This window comes from Limulus polyphemus, unplaced genomic scaffold, assembly GCF_000517525.1.
Source record: "Limulus polyphemus unplaced genomic scaffold, Limulus_polyphemus-2.1.2 Scaffold287, whole genome shotgun sequence".
NCBI lineage: Eukaryota > Metazoa > Arthropoda > Merostomata > Xiphosura > Limulidae > Limulus > Limulus polyphemus.
Window position 1 is genome coordinate 587,753 of NW_013665897.1, and position 21,851 is coordinate 609,603.

General features: G+C 34.1%; 1 protein-coding gene across 3 annotated transcripts in view; it reads right to left on the bottom strand.

Annotated features, from left to right (window-relative positions):
• LOC106457058 (TSC22 domain family protein 1-like) overlaps positions 1 to 21,851 on the bottom strand; it is a 30,698-nt gene that overhangs the window by 6,827 nt on the left and 2,020 nt on the right. The window contains exon 1 of one of the 3 annotated variants that reach the window (XR_002610063.1): positions 3,623 to 3,706. The exons of 1 other annotated variant lie outside the window; for it this stretch is intronic. The gene's annotated coding sequence lies outside the window, so the exon portion shown is untranslated. Of the gene's footprint in view, positions 1 to 3,588; positions 3,707 to 21,851 lie in introns of those variants that run through there. One more of the 3 variants, XR_002610062.1, reaches the window with a different exon arrangement.

Sequence of the window (21,851 nt, forward strand, 5' to 3'; positions counted from 1 at the left end):
AATGGCCATGCAGAGTCAGCCTGAAACCAGGATCGAAAAACACTGAATGTGAAAGTTTGGTTGACACAAATAAAGTCCTATTTCCTCCACGTCACATAAAATTGGGCTTGATGAAGCAGTTTGTAATGGCCTTAGACAAAGATAGCAACTGTTTCAAGTACCTATGTGGGCAATTCCCAGCTCTTTCAGAAGTGAAACTTAAAGAAGGGATTTTTGTTGAACCTCAGATTAGGAAATTGACTTCAGATGAACAGGTGGAAAGGACAATGAGGAAAGTTGAAAAAGAAGTGTGGATTGCCTTTAAAGATGTTATTGACAAATTTTTAGGAAACAACAAGGTTCCAAATTCCGAAAATATTGTCAATAACATGCTCGATAAATTCAAAGAGTTGGGTTGTAATATGAGCTTGAAAGTTCATTTTTTACACTCACATATTGACTATTTCCCTGAAAATATCATTGCTGTGATGGAAGAACATTGGGAAAGGCTTCATCAAGACATCAGGGAAATGGAGAGGAGGAATCGGTGAAGGTGGAACAGCAGCATGATGGCTGATTACTGCTGGTCATTGAAACGAGATGCTCCAGACACAATACATAAAAAATAGACCACAACACGTAGTTTGAGACTAAAAGACGAAAAGTAAACAAAAAATTCAGGATGAATGAGGATGCATATTCATTTGACATCAATGTTCTTCCCTTTTCTTCAGTTTGTTTGTATTTTTGTTAATAAACATAATAATAAAAAATGTTCATTGTGGTAAATGAAATAATAATTTGATCTAAACAAGTTTTTTTTTTAAATTCCCGATTTGTAAAAAATCCTTACGTGATAGAAAAAAAAGAATATTATTTTCGAAATCTGCGTAGCTTAATTATGAAAAATCCATTATTAAAACTGAAGCAACTTTTATGAAGTTTAAATTCGCAGTCCTGTGTAATCTACCATTCACTCCTACGTTTAAGCTATACGCCTCAACTTCGGCTTTAAACACATACGGCACAAGCAGTAAATGCTATAGACAAAAACAGAATTTTTTGAAGAAATTACATCACTCCGTTACTAATAAAGGTTAAGAACACTAGAGATCGGAGACATAAGTTTAACAACCTCATTTTGATTGCTTCTAACGGCTACTACGCACATGAAAAGGTGCATTCACACTACAAATGCGTACAGATACAGACGGTTGTAACGCTATAAGCTCAAGGTCATTAAAAAGGAGATAACTTTCTCTATGATCTCGAAAATGTTTCTCGTTACAAGTATACTGGAAATCATTTGTTAAAACAGGGCCTCGCAAGACTTTCAGCTTTCGAGTTGCTTTAATTAAAAATAATATCAGATGAGAATTACGTCAACTAAGATAGAGCGCAAAATCATGGGGTAAATTATAGTCGTGGCTTTTAATTAATGTTTGTTTGTAACTAAGCACAAATCTACAAAATGGGCTATCTGTGTTTTGCCCATCACGGGTATCGAAACCCGGATTCTAGCGCTGTAAGTCCGCAGACATGCCACTGGGGGGCTTTTATTAATGAACACGACTGAACAAAACAAAAACGTAATAAAAACTAAATGGTATCTAGCATGTTTTAAAACTTTTAGTGGAAAAATTATATATTATGTTTAGACAAAAAATATACGATACTTGCTTAGAAACTAGTAGTCATAATAAGAACACATAACAAGTCTGATAATCTTTTATCTTCATGCGTGATTACACTAAAAACATTCACAAGCGGCATCCAAATTGTTTTTGAATATGCGAAGTATTGATTATAAACAACGTAGGTACATTAAAAACAAAGATAAATCCACCAAAGCATATACATTTCTTTTTCATTGAAGAACCTAGATGCATATGTAAATCATGTTGATGAAAAACATGTATATATATGTATATATATTAAACATGGTACTTCTCGTAGAAGTAGTTTTCGTTACGCTTAGTCTAGTGTACCTAAGCAACAACCTTTTAAAAGCTCTACTAGATTTCTCAAAAACTGTGGTATTATCTGGAACGTAGAATTAAAGAACACATGTCAATGTATAGGTATATTTCTTGGAAAAGCTATAATGGCTAAAAAGAGCTTATTGTTTTTGATCATAAAGGAAAAAGTGTTGTTCAGTATATGCGTAAAGTGTGAAAAGACAAGTCAACAGATAAAATAAGTTGCTTAGCACCCTTAATACTCCTACACGGTACAGATAAAAAACAGTAAATTCGATGTTATAAATTTTAAACATACTGTTACGTCTCTGTTCGTTAGTTAATTTTCCGTAAATTCGTTCCGACGAAACTTTAGCGACACAAGTCCTTTCTTAAATAAAACTGGTTTATTCTTTCTGAATATAACTATGCGATACACTTAATTTCAACAGTCGCGCTATAACAACAAACTTCTCACGTGCTCAAGTTCAATAATACTCAGTTTAATTATTCCTTGTTCCGTCACGTTGTGACCATCTTATATATACCAACTACCCCCAATCTAGTAGTCTCCCGATAATTCACGAAGGTTCGAGAAGTACGTGGCGCGATACTAGTCACGTGACCTCGCTGACACAACAATAGTAAATTAGTTTAAAAGGAGTCAATATCAATGTGAAAAACAACTCTTGTGGTCTACAAGAAAACTAAACATGATTCAAAATACTGTTAATATTTATTTTATAGAAATACACAAACTTTTTCCGTTATAGTGAAAAACAAAACATAAAATTCTTATGCCCAAAACTTATCTGGAGAATATATATATATATCAATATTTCCATTTATCAGATGGCGAACAAAGACATTACGATTTCTTTTCCTATATCAAATCGAGGTACTGAATGACACAGAAAGTTTGTTTACATCAAAAAGCATACAATTTCAATTCGCGTAAGATATGTGTTGACTGCATATAATATTTATTTTCCAATATTTTTCATTCTATCATATGGATGAACCTCTGCCGTAGCCGTAGATCCGTAAGGACATGTATTACAACAGACTGATCATTTAACCTTTTACCTCTTTCTTCCCTACTCTGCTGTAACATGAGTATCACCGTTATATACAAAGGGAGGTTACACGATCATACCACTCACTCTCTCTTTCTCGCTATATATATATATAACTGTGACCCATGCCAAAAACGGTAAGTTCATGGCCAAAACTAAAATTAATTTTAAAGAATACGTAAGTACAACTAATTAATAAGTTATTTATGAATTATATTATATTTATAGAGGTTGAGAACAAATAATTTATTACACGAACACAAGTTAGATTTCTTCTGGAATAGTGTTTGTTTAAAAAAACTGACTCAAAACTTGTTCTGGGGGCCAAATGAATGATATTTGTACGTTAAAAATGATGCTGGATTTCTAATATTCTGTTAGGAAGAGCAATCATGTATCAGTTCTACATAACACCGAATAGTATTATTCATTTATTGCCATTCTGCTGTGCTTCTCTAACGAGTACAAGATGGATTAGGCCTACGATAGTGTTGTAAACTATACTTTATAAAACGCGATTACCTTATATCAGCAGAAATTTACTATTAAACACACATTAACAAAATATCACAAACCTTTTTTACGAGATACAAACAAAAAGTTTTATACTTAGGGGCTATCTGGCACAAAGCAGTAACTTGACTCCTTCCTATTCGTCCGCAATCACGCCGCGTGTGATTTCGCGCTAGTAACAAATATGGCGCCGGTTCTATAACGACTTAGTCTGTGTGAATTGGCGCCAGCGCCTCATATATTGGAAGTAGAATGCAAGAAATACATAAAAAAGACGCTACACGCACTGGCGGGCGATGCTTTCTACCCAATGAGGGATCAGTAGCCAAAAGGGGAAAAATGATTAGCCGACAGAATACGAGAGTAACAAAAAACACCAGTGCAATTTTTTAAACACTTTAATTTATAACTAGCAGAGACCCGCAAAACATTTCCGACCAAATTAGTATATTTATCGTAGTACTTCTTTAAATATAACATTTCTAGCACAATACAAACGAATTGTAATCGTAGACACCGAAATGTGTAAATCCACTTGTATATTTGCCGTACTTTATAAAGTTCGATAAAGAGATAAATTAACACTGTAACCTGTGTACGTTTTTTTTTTTTTTTACTTAAGTTTAGTCAGGACTAAACTTTACTGTACTTAATACTATCGATAAACTTATAATGTTATTGTACGACCTAACGTCAAACCTTTTTTAAAAACTTTGATAAGTTTTTAATATTCTGTTGTACGAAATGGTTAGTAAAGTATATTTACATTCCTCTTTTGTTGTTACTTCTTGTTTCATACAGCAATTGTAGCGACTTCGTCACTGAGCTTTGGAGCTCTCTGCCGCAGGCAGACTGTTTGTTGTCGAGTGAATAATGCGCATGCGCGGTTTTTCTTGGGGAAACATTCTAACTACGCATGATTATGCAGCAGGTTTGCAGGTTTTCGGTCAGAAAGCGTAACGATCGTACATACAAACAAGCAGAATAATAGTATAGATACGAACAGTATTGGCAAACTTCCCACAAAAATCAAAGCCGTTCGTTTGGAAATTTATCGGTGAAGTATGGAAGGATAATATTTATTTTCCTTTCATATAAGTACGGTAGTAAGACTGCAGACATATATGTTAGAAAATGGGTTTCGATACTCGTGGGGGGCACAGAAAAGCCTATTGTGTAACATTGAGCTTAACTATAGACAAACGAACCTTTCATCAAAAATAGCCTGAGAGCGAAAGCAAACAAAAATGTTTTTCAAATACTAGAATTTTTTAATTAAAGATAAAAAACAAAAAGGTACATAAATAGGAATTAACCTTTATAATACGATACAAGAAAAAAATTCTAATTGATTATGACAAGACATAAAAAAAAATATTTCATTTCTAAGCCATTTTTACAGTTAGTTCTAAATAATTGCAGTCTACAAATGTCAAAAAACGTGCGTGAGAGCATTGTGTCAGATAAAAAAAAATACTGGCTTCACATCAGCGTCCGCATCTAGAAATTACCGCTGACTTAGAATTTTTTCTTTTTCAAATTTCAAAGTTCTTGCGTTTATATAGATTTACAAGTGTTTTATTGACGGTAATTTTTATCTGGTGTCGTCAACTGATCTCTATAACAACGAGATCAATGGTGTTATCAAGTAGCGAGACTGACATTGCAAATGGCGTCTATATTGCTGTAAAGCTGTTCTTTCTTTGCTGGTTCTTTTAAAGTATGAGGTGAAGATAATTCGACATTTAGTCCGGTAACAACCACAAATTAGTTTATTTCCACTTTTAATGTTATTACAAGCTTAAACGCTGTTGTAATTTGTAGGTTTAAGTTTACAGCCACTCTAACTTTACTACACAAGGTAAACAAATTAACTTACTTATAAAACGTAGCACGATAGCAAACACTGAAAAAACCCTCTATTCTGAAATAACAATATTTTATTTCAACTAACTCTACTAAACTAACTTTATGCTTCACGGAACGACTAATTTATAATCTCTACGTTAGAAAGTGCTAGAACAAAATTTGACGTCAAATTAGAATTTTCTTGTAATGGGCTAACACATAAACCACAACATTAGAAATATATAACTTATAACAATAAGTGTACATCATTTTGGTGTTTGAGTAACATACTAGCCAGACTCTTTAAACTTTGTTTGTTTGTTTGTTATTAAGCACAAAGCTACACAAAGGGCTATCTGTGCTCTGCTCACCTCGAGTATCGAAACCCTGTTTCTAGCAGTTTAAGTCCGCAGACATACACTGTGGTACTGGGGGCGACTCTTTAAAAAACAAAACAAAAAAACTTTCCTCTTTCGGTTTCTGAAAATATCGAGATTATTTTATTTTCCTTAATATCAGGGACCCGACTTTTATGCATCAAAAAATAAAAACAATGCAGCCAACAGTTTAAAATTATGCACCCCAAAATTTCTCATTATGTAAAATAATAATAATAATAAATATATTGCTTATGCAGCAAAATTTCGAATTATACAACCCCTTACCTAAATCAAATACAGCCTAACACAAAAACATTTATAAGGATGTAAATAATTAATTCAATTCTATCATTCTCAGCGATGGTATTTTCTGTGAAATAAAAACAAAGAGGCTTTAATACTTAAAAAATCTTTTGACAGGCCATTAATGATACTGTATGGCCAGTAGGTATGCGCCAAATTATGTAATGACTCAATCAAAATTAATAATTTTGATAACAGTGATGTAGATTTGCCTTTACGAAGTCCAGAAATTCAGATTATGTTTAGCCATCAACCACTGTTTATGCGGACATATGTAAAAATTAAGCAAAAAATGAATACTGCGGCAACGTATTGACATTACATAACATAACAGATCGCAATGAATCTTTTCTTTCGTATCGATGAAAGAAATAAGAATTATATATATCACAGCGGTACGTCTACGGACATATACAGCTAGAAACCGGGTTTCGATACCCGTCGTGGGCAGAGCACAGATGTATTTTTGGAAGAGGTAATTTTGTACATTCTGAATATCAATATGAGAAAAATTAGTATAAAAATTAGTTCGAGAGTTAAAGGACAAGGATTCTTGGAAAGGGCTTGTAACATAAAAAGACAGACCTGAAGTGTTATATTTTTAATCCTTTGATTTGAAATCTTTAATGGACTAATTAAGTAATATGCGAGAAATAACTCTATGCAGTAAAGGGTGATTCAGTGCCAGTTTATTACATTTTGAAGATCAGTGATTCTCGTTTAAAACATCAGCAATTCCAAATTTTTTCCTTAAAGTTATCAAACTCAAGCTTATGCAAATATACATTTAGGACCACTTAAGGTAAGTGTAAGTTATGTACATACAAATAAAAATAGATACAATTCGTAGTTGCAAGCAAAACGAAGAAGAATTGCTATAGCAACGAAACTTTCTTTGCAATGAATATTCCTCATATTGGTGTTTTTTTTCTATTTTATTTTGCAAAACCTCCGCCGAATAAACGAGAGGGGGTATGATTATACTTATTTTCAGAAACCTCGATAATTTAACCTTTCAACATAAAACAGCGTGTCCAGAATATTCTGGGATCCTTAAAGTCTTGCGCACGTAATTTATTTTAACATTCGCAATGACGGAATTCATACGATTTGTGCAATCTATAAACACGTTTGAAACATATTAAAGTTTATTATACAACAGTAATGGTTTTACTTAATCCGTTTCTTATTAGGTTTACAAGATCAATGTGAAAAACAAATTAAGATTATTATTAATATATTTACCACTCCCGCTAATAGGTCGGTCATTGCTCCCAGGACTGAAATTGTTTGTTTGTTTGTTTTGAATTTCGCGCAAAGCTACACGAGGGCTATCTGCGCTAGCCGTCCCTAATTTAGCAGTGTAAGACTAGAGGGAAGGCAGCTAGTCATCACCACCCACCGCCAACTCTTGGGCTACTCTTTTACTAACGAATAGTGGGATTGACCGTCACATTATAACGCCCCCACGGCAGGACTGAAATACACGATGAAAAGCGTGTGGAAATCAAAGTTTTGACAATTCAAAAGCAATCTATGTGAACAATTACTGGCAAGACTCCCTTAGAATACGAACACAATTCACCGGGCAGTGACTCAATCTACCAGTAAGACGATGAGCTCAAGCATATAGCAAATATAGTGAAACAATATCTCGACAGTAAATAAACCTAAGGAAAATTCACAACCATGGCTTGACCTGCACAAAGCCCGGGAATAAACATACTTGAAACTATATGGGCTTATGTAAAAGCAAACAACTTGGCTGAATCGTGGGGAATAAAACATAACATTTGGAGCAACATTCCACAATCGTATTTTAGTAAACTGTGTGGCAAAAAGAAAACAAGGTATATCAAAGGACTCGCATACAAAACGCTATTGTACAGCTTTTATTTCGTATTTTTTATTATAATATTATGTACTATTACTAAATTCACCGTCTAGCCACCTTTACTCGTTGTTTTTTCGCCTTTATGTGTACGGTTTGTGCGTTTTCATAATTATCCCAACTACCGTATACAAGTAATAATAATATCTCTAATACAGAGCAAAAACTGTACCAAAATAATTAAGCAGTGTTAAAACAACAACAATGTGTAAAAATATGTTTATCATCACACTTGACGATGTCAGGTGAACTTGGCGACATGTTGAATAATTTACTTTAAAAAAAAATATATTTTCTAAATTAACTTTTTACACTATAGTTCTGTGTTGACGAATTTATTTTGAATAATCTAGACCAAATGAATATAAATAATTAGGGGCCCGGCATGGCATGGTGGTTAAGGCGCTCGACTCGCAATCTGCAGGTCGTGGGTTCGAATCCCCCTCACGCCCTTTCAGCCGTGGGGGCGTTATATGTGACGGTCAATCCCCCCTATTCGTTGGTAAAGAGTTGGCGGTGGGTGGTGATGACTAGCTGCCTTCCCTCTAGTCTTACACTGCTAAATTAGGGACGGCTAGTGTAGATAGCCCTCGTGTAGCTTTGCGCGAAATTCAAAACAAACAAACAATAAATAATTAGAAACAAATACTTCGTTTGGTAAAACCTGGCATCGTAACAACTTGTGTGTGTATAATATAATATATATAGATAGAGAAATAGAGAGAAAGTAAATGCAAGACCCCGAGGTTAAAAGTACTAATGGAGGACCTTGAAAATATTATAATGGAGCTTGCGATGTATACGTCCAAATCTCGGAAAGTACTGTACCGATCATCACCACAACTGAGTAATATTTTTATAACTAGGCAGCATTTTTATAGCTGAGCAATAAATAAAATAATTGAAATTTCTACAAAAAACGAAATGTTTCAGATTTCACAAATAATAATTACAAAAAAAGGAGTAAGTTTCAAATATAAAACAATAAAAAACAAACATAAAAAAATATTTGTTTTTCATTAGTGAAAATAACACGAATGTTGCAACAGAAAAGCGAGGCACTTTCATTGATAACTACGTCTACAAAGAAATACTTCAATAAAATCTACTCTGTGATGATAGTTCATTTCTAAACTAAAATTTCAATAAAATCCTTTTTCTTATGGATGGTGAACATTATTGAATGTCAAGTATGAGTACATTGTTGTAGAACTGTCAGACAATTCCAGAAAAGGCCGCTGGCCCAATAGCCTTTCGCAGGAATTAGCAGTTATACCTGTCCGGAGGGCGGGTATTTCTGCTAGTAATGCTAATACAAACTCTGACTATCTGGGTGTATTTGAATTTCTAAAACACGATTGAACAGTTAAAGCGAAATTTACTACAAACTATGTGACAGTTTGGAATACAGAAATCACTATTTCCAAAATAAAAAAAGTACTTTTTACTTTTTAAAAAGCTCTTTTTTTCGAATTGAATACTGATGAGAAAGATGACATATTCCCTCTTTGATGCCAGTTCACTACAGATTAACCTCCAGCTATTAATGAATACCAATTTTATAACTTGGTAGATTGAAGCAAACTGGGGTAAAATATTTTGGTTAAGGACATAACAATCGGATACGAGAAAGCAAGCTTTGAACCCGCAACCTTTTGATTGAAAATTCAAAGCACTAAATACTAGGACAGTAGTTCTAAAACTTTTCCATCCGCAGACCAAGTCGGCGGGGCAAGAGACCCCGCAGACCACCTACCTGTACTATCCCACCCGCTTACACTTTCCACCGCAAAAAAACAAAACAACAACAACAACAAACAACTAATCAGAATTAATGCAAAGAGATGAGACTTGCATTTTGAACCAACATGCAGACCACGTGGAGGACTCTCGCGAATCACCAGTGGTCTGCGGACCACACTTTGAGAATCACTTCACTAGGACAAAAAAAGCACATTAGTGCAAAACATTTGTAGACTATCGCCAGAAACATTAACTATCATTAATAAGCAGCCAATAAATGGTAATATTACGTGAAAATAAGTGCCACGAGGAAAGAAGGAAACATAAATGAAGGAGGAACAGGTTCACAGTGTACCTGACCCTCCTACAGGTCTCATACCTATAAAACATCGATCCAGCTTCTACGGTTCGCACTAGAATACGCTGTCCCTATAGTGTGTTTATCCAGCTCTGGCGAGCAAAGCTGATTATTAAAACTGGGAAATAGGCGTTATTCACAAACGAGCTATGCTTATTAAGTAACTCCAATATCAAGGAAAAACTTTCTGTCTGTCTGTGGACTAATGTAAAAGTTGACCGATACAAATCCAACTTGGCATGCTAACTCAGTAGTCCAAAAACAAACCTAGTTATATTAAACTTTTCCCATATATTGAAAAAAATATATATTTTGTAGAATAACACCCGTATCGTTACTGCAGTAGCTATTGTAAATAGTTGAGTTTGAACAAAACTCACACTACAACAAAATTACATAAGTTAAAGATTGTAAATAAAATGTTCAGCATTTTGGTTTTTCCCACAATAAGCTAAATATACAGTAATAAAATATCCAGCTACAATGCGGGGAATAAATATATTACTGCTGTTTAAGTTCCCGCTGTTTTCTGGTTTACACCAGGGTTAGAATAGACGCTTTTGCCTTGAATTAGAGAAGTATGTCATAATTAAACTAATTTTTAGGATATTTCTTACTTCTTGATACAGAATATAGTTTTCCGTAGAAGCAAAATTCAAGATTATTATTAAATATAATGCATTAAATGTACCGAATTCAGACAGTAGAAATCTTAACCACATCTCTATTGCAAAATGATCTGTTCTGCCATTGCTGTCAAGTTTCTTGACTCGACTGTTACACCCTTTTCACTTCCGATCCCCTTCTCCTGTCTTACAACGATTTTCTTGGAGAATGTTTGTTTGTTTGTTTTTGAATTTAGCGCAAAGCTACACGAGGGCTATCTGCACTAGCCGTCCCTAATTTAGCAGTGTAAGACTAGAGGGAAAGCAGCTAGTCATCACCATCCACTGCCAACTCTTGGGCTACTCTTTTACCAACGACTAGTGGGATTGACCGTCACATTATAACGCCCCCACGGCTGGGAAGGGCGAGCATGTTTCGTGGGACGGGGATTCGAACCCGCGACCCTCAGATTGCGAGTCGAGCGCCTTAACCATTTGCAGATATTTTGCTCATTCTTAGCAAATTTGTACGCGTTTTCTGAGTCTTAAATTACTGCTTACCAATTTTTTGATTATTATTTTATTTGTATTTCTTTTTCTTATTACGGTGAGTTGGCTACCTTGTGGACTTATAACAATTCAAGCTCAAATTAAACTGAATTAGCACAAGCCCTATTCGAAGAATCTTGAACTCTTACGAGCTTCACATAAATGATAAGCCCTGCTCAGTCTTGGTAAGCAGCAATTTAAGACTCAGAAAACACGCACAAATTTGCCAAGAATGAGCAAAGAATTTTCAATAGCGTACATTCTCCAAGAAAATCGTTGTAATGTACTGTGAAGATGGATAAAAAAAAAACACACACACAATTTGAGTCATGACTAGAAAACAACGGTTCTGTGAAATTGAAATTTTGATAATAGGAACAACATTTTTTTTTGTTAAAACAAAAAATATAGCCTATTGTGTAAGCAAAATTATTGTTTTATCTGTTTTAGAACTCAAGAGTTTTCAAATAATGTATACAAAATGATTACTTTAATCAACGAAATAAAAACTTAAACACAACTAAAGAACAAAACAGTAAAAGAATGTCCACAATTTTTGTCAGACTTTCGAGATACAGAAAAGCAATACTTCTATTTTAAATGTAAGAATTTTTTTGAATTGTGATAAGCGCTATAGCTAAAATGAAGTACTGTTTATCTTGTAATAGAAATAACAATGTGTTCCACCATTAATTGAACAGAATTTACTGAAATTGCACACGTATAAAGCATTTACCTTTAATGAAAACACTATCATCTCGACCTTTTTGCTACTCATACGGAAAGTTTGTATACAGTCCTGAGAGAAATACTACGCTTAAAACTTCCGTTATTTTAAATACAAAAACAACAACAACAAAAACCACTGAAATTTATATATATCCGCTTATATGTGGAAGTTTATTTCGTTCTACATATCATCAAAGTTACATATAAATAAGATATCACTTTCCTATACCTTGTATCCAAACCTCAACTTGTTGACGTCAAACTCAACAGATTAAATGGAAAAATCAAAAACTAGCTTATAAAGTAGGAAGCACTCCAGGATTGAAGATAGTAACAACAATTATGACATAACATCGACTTGCTGAATTCAAAAATCGATGTTACAAAACTGAATTCTGTGTATTTGACTATGAAAATATCAGATGGCAAAATGGCCTCCACAACTATTAAAATATTTGCTTGTAACATGTCTTTTCTACGTAAATTGAACATGCTAAATTCGAACGTAGACGTCCTCAAGACGAATTTTGAGTAGCTGACTTTGAAAAAGATCACTACCACAAAGTATTATCCCAAAAGTAAAAATAAATAAATAAATCATGTGTTCTTTTTCAAACTGTGAATAACTAAAATATGTGTATTTTGCTCTTAATTATGCGTAATGGTTATACTAACTATTCACGACTGGAACAGTATACATAACAAATGTCCATCAGTTACCACATCTCTTTCATCTCGTTGTCTAGTTCTGGGGGGGGGGGGGGCAAATTTTGTTATCAAAATATCTCTCTTAAACAATGTTGGCTCTGCCCAGAGTGAAGAGTAGCTAAATGCTACGGGAAAGTAAGAATATGGTTTTGGTTTGAATTTCGCGCAAAGCTTCATGAAGGTTATCTGCGTAAGCAGTCCATAATTTAGCAATGAATTACTAGAGGGAAGGCAGCTAGTTACCACAACCCACAGCCAACTCTTGGGCTACTCTTTTACCAACGAATAGTGGGATTGACCGTCCCATTATAACTCCTCCACGGCTAGTGGAAATCAGATGATCAAATAAGGCTATGACTCAACTTTAGCAGTTATTTGTAAGCATCATAAAATTATAGCTTGAATGCGACAGCCATTTTTTCTCACCCCCTACATACTAAGCACTACATTGCTTAGTGATACACAGCTTAATAGCGCCCTTCGTCTTTGTGCCAGTTTGTTCGTTTGAAGTTATGCACAAAGCTACACAATGGGCTATCTGTGCTCTGCCCACCGCGGGTATCGAAACCCGGTTTCTAGCGTTGTAAGTTCGCAGATATGCCGCTGTGCCACTGGGGGGGGGGGGCTTTGTGCCAGTGTTTCTTATTCTTATGGAAAAACCTTTTCACACCGAGTCTATTTAAACAACTATTGTTCGGAAATTAAACACTTATTGACTGTGGCAGTGTTTATTGTTCTTAAGAAAATACCTTTTCATAGTAACAGTCCATTTAAACAAGTACTGTTCAGAAATTAAACACTTATTTATTAGTGGACCTTAGATACTTAGGATACAAATACGAGAAACAACAAAAGTAAAATGTCTTTGATGTCACACCAAATCCTCTGCAATTATAAAAATTCAATGTTATAAAGAAACAATTCACTATTTAAGCCTGAGGAGCACGCGGATAAATAACAAATAAATCGACCGAAATAAGTGTAACATAAACCATCGATTTTCCTTTTTTTGCCAGCTGTACCTGCCTAGCTTTGGGAAAGTAGGTTACATGCACACCTAATCAGACCTCTACCTACAAGCATGTTGAATAATATCAACAAGCATTACATTTGTATACGTTTCAACTGTACACGAGAGAACGGAAATATCATGAAACGGACATAAGTGTATACTCGTTTGCTCGAATGAACCACACTGCCTTGTATACAAGTAAACTTACACGTTACGCCTTTCTAATTTTACACTTCTAAAAAGGGTGGAAAATATACCTGATGATTTGAAATGAACAAATGTAACGTAAAATAAACGGTAAAATAATCTAACAATCATACTTGTTCACGGAGAAAGTTACACCAGTAAAAACTTTTTGGGGCCTGGCATGGCCAGGTGGTTAGGGCGCTCGATTCGCATTCTGCGGGTCGCTGGTTCGAATCAATGTTCCACCAAACATGCTCGTCCTTTCAGCCGTGAGGGCGTTATACTATGACGGTTAATCCCACTATTCGTTAGTAAGAGATTAGCCCAAGAGTGGACGGTGGATGGTGATGACTAGCTGCCTTCCCTATAGTCTTTTACTGCTAAATTAGGGACGGCTAGCGCAGATAGCCCTCGTGTAGCTTTGCGCGAAATTCATAACAAACAAATATAACCTTTTTTTGGTATGCACAAACTTATTCTATACTAATTCAATGTACCAGAATGTGCAAATCCTAAAGAACTGTTCTTTGATTTCAACAAAAAACTATACTTCAAGTAGCTTTAAAATAAGTATATCAATCAAACATCTTTCATTGTTTGCTTCAACCACTTTGTGCGTCTGGTACTCTAATAACGTTGTTGGCTTAAAACTGGCCAGAGTAATTGTAATATATATTTATTAAACAGTGCGTCGAATTTTCCTGTGTGTAAGTAAAGAATTTCCAAGAATATATATAAAATATTCTTGAGCCGTTTTGACAGAAAAATATACGTCACTGACTTAAAGAAATATTAATTTTTTCGACTGTTAGTTAATAAGAAACGTTTCAGCTGTTCCCATCTCAGAATAAAAACATGTATTCAAAATTAAAGTATCGCTAGTAATTATTCGAATCTTGATAGCGTGATGAACTTCGTCACTAATGTTGTGGCATGATGCAAAGTATACAGATTTGTAGATATTTTTTGGTGGGTGGGGATTGCAACATAAACTAATGTTCTGCAAATCTGACGAAAATCGAGATGAAGTTTTCTTCTTCTCTGACTTCTTGTTTTTTGCTGTTGCTTTTTTCTCACATTTGTAGATATTTATTACATCTATTCTACAATTTTTTATAGCTTATATAACGGTTAAACTTGTATATATAACGAATATCTAATACGTCATCTATGAAACTTATCGTATAACAAATACCAAAACTTAAAAAGGAAAATCTCTGTCATTAATTCAGAACTTGTTGCATGTAAAAAGAAGAGACAATTAGTTGTTTTGGAATGGTCAGACGCAAGACTCATGAAAAGCACTTTTTACTCAAGACGTTATAGGTAATAGTTTGTTGAGTTTCACATTTTGAACATTTTCAAATCAGATTTAGTGTTAAGGCGATTAACATGTTAGAAACGTGGAACTCAATCATCTATTCTAATACAACCTTGAATAGTATCCACACGACCTGTTTCGTTTTTAACTATAAGAAATGTTTAATTATGATCCTTTGCAGTTTTAAGTGTTCTTATGGGTTACTAACCGCTACACAAGCAAACGTCAAGGGCTGTGGAATGGAGGTGCGCTTGAAAAAGTCAAATTCTTCAATCCCTTCAGCAGAACTTGAGCCCATAGATTTGTATATAGCTTATAAAAAAAAAGATTTTATAAAATCAAAAACTTCTAAATTTTGTGTCGTTTTAGTCGAAATACATCATAAATTATTTTATGTAGCGAAACATGTGTGGTGTTTAAACATCCCCATCTAATAACATCTTGAATAATATGTAAGGACTGATATTAGTCGCAAAAAGTAAACAAAATAACAGCCTGAAACACCGAATAGTATGCTATAACATATTACAGAGGTAATCATCCAAGGTTTCATATTTAGCAGGAATTGTTTGTATTCTAAAATAGATTTAGCATTAGATATATATATTAATTCAGAGTACTGCCCTGCGAACTAAAAAGAACACGATTTAAAATGTAAGTTTACCTTCCAAGCTATTCCATATTTCCTTTGAAACTTTATTAATGTAATGTTTAGCATAAACTAATTGTATATAATTGACACGGTGTCCATGTTACAAACTTTAAAGTTCACAGATATAGCGCAAGTAAACCTAACAATGGCTTACTCAAGTTACAGGATAAAAGGCTTTTCCAAGCTACGTGACCTAATCGTTGTACACCAACTCCAAATTCCACCAAAAACGGGTTGTATGCAACAAAAACCCCTAATTTTCTATCATTAAAACGAAGAATGAAACACCTGAGGGCATCTACATACTCGAGCTACGTGATTGACCCAGGAATCTTTAAGATACGGCACGTTCGTGACGCTAAAAAACTCGTTTTAAGAATCACATTATCTAGCTGAACACAAACACACAAAGGTGTGTATTTCCAATACTTTGTTTGGTTCTTATCTCAGTCATTAAACAAGCTCATGGTCTTGTTTTAATTTATTACTTTGTCCACAATTGTATTTCATTTTTGACATAACATCTTGCATAACCACCGTATTTAACCGTACTAAAAACAAACTATATACGTGATATGATTATGACTCAAATCAATAATGAATTAAATAAAGTTTACGTTTTATGTGTGTATACAAAGAAGAAACATCAGCAGTCATAATCAGTATCAGGATATTTATTCTTAGAACACTGTTTGACTTGATAGAGAGAGAGAGTGACAGAAAACAGTTTTAATTTCATTCAAATTTCAAGTTACAGCTGCTACATAGTAAGTTTAAACTGTGGGACTACTTATGGTTTGAAGTAAAGTTTTCATCAACACTCCCTCCAACTCTTCAACCACCGGTCGCTTTTGATGTACGTGGTTGTGTGTTTTAGTTAAAATTATAAAAATGACTGATTATTCTGTAATTTCATAAATTGCCGCACGGTGTCTATTCTACAGGTAAACAGTATCTCTGAATATTTGTATGGAGTATGATAACTTAAATAGCCTAAATTTGCATTTTGGATTCTAAAATAAATTTAGCAGCAAAAATATATATATATTTAACTCAGAATACTGTCCTGCGAAGTAAAAATATCACGATTTGAAATGTAAGTTTATCTTTCAAGTTATTTAAAACAGGTTATCTGCTCACTAAAATTTCAACAAAGTTTTTAAAAAACTGCTATCCTTCAAGTTAGACTACATTACTGAACTTAACAGAAAATGAAAGAATGCCACATGAATTTTGTGACAGTAAAAACACGTTACTCTTCAAAAATGAGATTATATCATTTAGCAGTGTCGTGGAGATTATTAACGCTGCTCAGTTAGAAATGGTCGAACGTTGTTGGTTTTGCTCGTGAGTGTATATATACGTAATGAAAAATAGGTATTTCACGCACAGTGTGCCCGTTCACCATTCCTAGATAGACTCCATGTTCCAATATACACGCAATAAATTTTGATATTCTCAAGTTTGGCGCCGCAGGGCAGTAGCACTCGTACAACCACGGATCGATTATACTACATTTATTGTGCTAGTCTGACTCTCATGTTCTTGGTTTTACATTACGATAATCTTACATGGCCAATACAGATTGTTTTTTAAACTCTAAAATTAACTGAGTTAATGTGAAAAACGTTTTAGGAAATCACACTTTAATACACAATCAAATTATTGTTCATTGCTACTCCACAAAATTGAGCTTATACAAGCTATTTTGTTATTAATATTGTGTTATTCTTGGTTATAGAAGTAAAGAGGGACTGGTTATTTCCACTGTAACGCAAGAAACATAGTGACTTATTTGGCGGGTAAAGTGACTTTACACGGCTGAAGAATAAGTAGAAGGAATGAAAACACACACACACAGGCTCTGTTGGATCAGCCATCTTGAAGTTCAATACACTGACGATGGGTAAAAACATTTCTTTAATGATGTGTCATATCTTAAGATTAATTAAGGTGGAATAAGAAACTTTACTAAGACTGAGAAATCTGCCAAACACAAATATATCATACGAAAACCCAAACAGAACAGAACATGAACAAAAACTAGGCTGAACAGACTTTCAAAGACTACATTAACTTTACAAAAGATTTTTCAAAACGTCAACTTTCCTAGTTACGCCTAACAGAAACAACTTACAGGACTGTACTATACTCCCACAAGATTGCTTAATCCCTGATTATCTCGGGTATTAAATCCGAAATGACTATCACTAGTACTATATATATATGTGTTAGCCCAACAACCAGAGAATGTACACACTTTGGTTGTTGGGATCTAACAATTCAGAAGAAAACAAAGTCTAAAACTGGCAGCAACAATAAAACAATAACATCTCTCAGATGCTAGTTAAGTGGTTAATGGCTGACTTAAAACACAAAACTGTTCCAGTTTGTTGAATTTCGCTCAAAGCGACTCCAGAGCTATCTGCGTTAGCCGTCCCTAATTTAGCAGTGATAGACTGGAGGGAAGGCAGCTAGTCAACACCACCCACCGCCAACTCATGGGATACTCTTTTACCAACCAGTAGTGGAATTGACTAACACATTATAACGCCCCCACGGCTGAGAGAGCGAGCATGTTCGGTAACTGTTCCAGGAATGTTTTGTTTAAACGCAAATCCGCTAAATGGGCTGTGCTCACAAAATTTCAACAAATTTTCAAGTTAGGCTAGATTTTTGAGCTGAATAAACAATAAAAGCACGTTGCGTGAGTTTTGTAACACTAAATAATTGTTACTCTTCAAAAAATGATTTATGTTATTTAGTATTTAACGTCAGGTTAAAACAAAACTGTGGAATTATCAGAAGAAAAAAGCTACAGTTACGTGAAACTTTTGAAAATGAATCATAATACTGTTTTATGATTTGTACATCAGGTTATGGAACATATTTTTATATTACTTTAATTTGGTGTTTACTGATAAGTTAATAAAACGTATTTTCTTGATTGAATTACCACATCCTACGTTAAATCAAGCTTAATCTCAATACATTCAATATCCACTCTTTCGGTGGGTGCGTCTTTTTTTACTGAATTTAAGTGTTCATTCCCAGATACTACATGGATTTTCCTAGTGTACAGTTGATCACAAGTTGTGCACCTGTAAAAATATTTGTGCAGTTAAAAATTCACATATATGTATAAGTTCAAGTGCATAAATATTAAAAAACATATTTAAGATTAAAAAATCCCATTCCATAGTTGATAAATAAATGTATTTACTAGAATAGTCTTCATTTTTTTATCATTATGTTACTAGGCCTGTATATATATGAGTTGCAACAAGGCGTCATGTATTAAAAATGATGAAGTTAAAATACAATTGTGCAGTTAAAAAAAAGCTCTGTGATATTACTCGTCCAAGGAGAAAAAGAACTAGTTGAATATGAGCTAATGATGTCCAATAATAATGTGCTCGTAGTCATGCCTTTGATAAATATGCCACTAGAAACAATTGAAAATGGTGGGGAAACATGGCATTGACAAAATAATACTAGTAATAATGTATATTTTGAAAAATTGTATTTCGTAAAATTTATGAATATACTTTTCTGAAGATGGGGAAGTTTGTTTCAGGATTTTTGCACAAAGCTACACAAAGGACTTAGTAATAACTAATTTTGAAATTATACGCTAAAGAAAAGGCAACTACTCAACAATACCCACTTATGTCAACGAATAGTGAGACCTAACAGCCTCTCTTATAGCACACCCATGCTTTCTAACTGCGGAGAGCATTTTTTCAGCAACGTGGCACGGTCTGGAGGAGGAGGGAAGAAAGTAAGCGTCCAATTATAACTCGTGCCATTATTTCCTGGATTTAGAATTGACAGTGACCATGACACATTGTCAAGTATTACAATCAAAAATTATTGCATGTACTCTGTAAGTTTAATTCAAATTAACACAAACTCTCTGAATAAATCAATCGTCTTACTGGCATCCAAATATCAAAACTGTTGACAACGAAGTTCACATTGGAGAGGAGAACGTAAACATTAACAGCTAATAATTTAAACAAGAAGTTGTGAGCTGCACTATCACTGATCTGGACCAAATAATACTCCACGTTTTATAAAGTAACAGAATTTCCAGACTTAAGAGTAAAGCATTATTAGACAAAAACTACTCATCAATTTATTTTTTCTAAAGTAGGTGGTGTAAAGTTCTTGAAATACCTCCTTATTTTACCACATTTTATTGGAAATTAAACAATTTTCTGAGTCACATACACGGTGGGTTTAGACTTGAACTGAGAACAAATGGCCGATAATGTATTTATATAGAAATTTGACTAACAAAATTCACATTTTTGTAGTTGTTTACTAAACACACCTAAATGGCAAAGAAACATTTCATTCGTAAAGCCTAACATGTAATTGGGGTTCTGATTTTCGGTGTTATTCGACAACCACTAACAAAATAAAAAATTAAATCGGTGTTTTTTCAATAAACTCTAGAAGTGGTTATCCCGCTTTTCCGATGACTGGTTTGTTTTTATAATTTCATATGAAATATTAGCTGCTCTTACAAAGCTTTAACATAACTAGAACTATGTTTGTACCTATTATTACTCCCATAAAAAAATAGTGTGCAGAGAATATACAATATATTAGTATAGTCATTAAAGTATTAAAAGCGAAAACCCCAGAAAAGATTAATTTAAGACATCTAAGTAAAACTATATAACAGCTAAACATAAACACCGATTTAAAAATAATAATAATAAACACCTGAAAACAGAACCCCTACATATACTGTTTCTTCAAGTGTTACAATTTCACCTTCAGGAAACTGATAAGCCATGCTTGACCGAAGATAACATTATACAAGATAATTAGATGTAATCCTTTAACCTCAACCAATCTAAACGTTAAGTAAATGCAATAAAAGATTAACGATAAAAATTTCGTAATGCTTATTTGTTACTGACACTCGAAATAATGGTATGGTGCAACGGTCAGTTACTACCGTTTCGAAATAATTCCGCGATTATGATTAGAATCACTAAATATAATATACATATTTTAGTCTTCTGTATACATATACATAGGAAATATGCATTTATAAAAGCTTAAAATAACGCGTGTTTGTTTGAGTTTTGATAAACTGAAAAAATCCTGAAATCATTAGCAGTAACTTTAATTAATTTTGATAATTAAAACGACAAAAATTCGACTGCACATACTATAGAAACAATCCGTTTACTAAAACAATACTATAACATAAACGGATAAACTGGTGTAATTGTAGCATATATAACATGGAAAGTCAAAGTTAAACAGGATTCGAGGTGATTCCCACATTATGACGCTCAACGGCAGGTAAACGTCATTAATGATCTCACCAAATCTGCGGATTAGGGCTTCCTGTTGTGAAATCCATGTTTCACGCAGATGATGTAGCTTCTTATGTAATGTTAATCAAAATTGCCGGAACCGTAGCTCTTCTTGGCCTCTCTCCCCCAAGTTAAAAGTATTTTAGTCCCAGAGATTCAAAATGGATGGTGGGCAATATAACTTCTCCATGAAGCTAAAACCCACCTTCATTTATTTTTGTCAATAATTATATCATTATAAATTGCAGCTTTTAAATACCAGCAAAAGGGTAAAGCTCACATATTCTTTCCCGACATAATTCATAGGGTCGTTATAGAAAATAACAGGGGTGAAGCCCCTAGAAGGGATCTAGGGGTAAAGCCCCCACTGGGGACAATCAGTTTGCACATTATTTTAGACCTGTTACTTGGTAGGCAGTAGTATGCGAAAATACTGGCCACTAATTAAAAGCCAAGTAATCAGAAGTCATAGATAAATATAATACCATGTATACGCTTCATACCTGAAGAAGACAGACCAACGCTCTGTCGAAACGTGTAGTATGTTACCCCCAAAATAAATCACTCTATTGTGTATTCTTTGATAGATTCTTTAGGCAGAGTATTCATGATGAAACTTAGTCGAATGGACGGCAACCTGCCCGGTGGGGGAGAACACAGCAAAGGAAGGGCATAATCCTGAGTTGTCTCTCCTGTTCTCC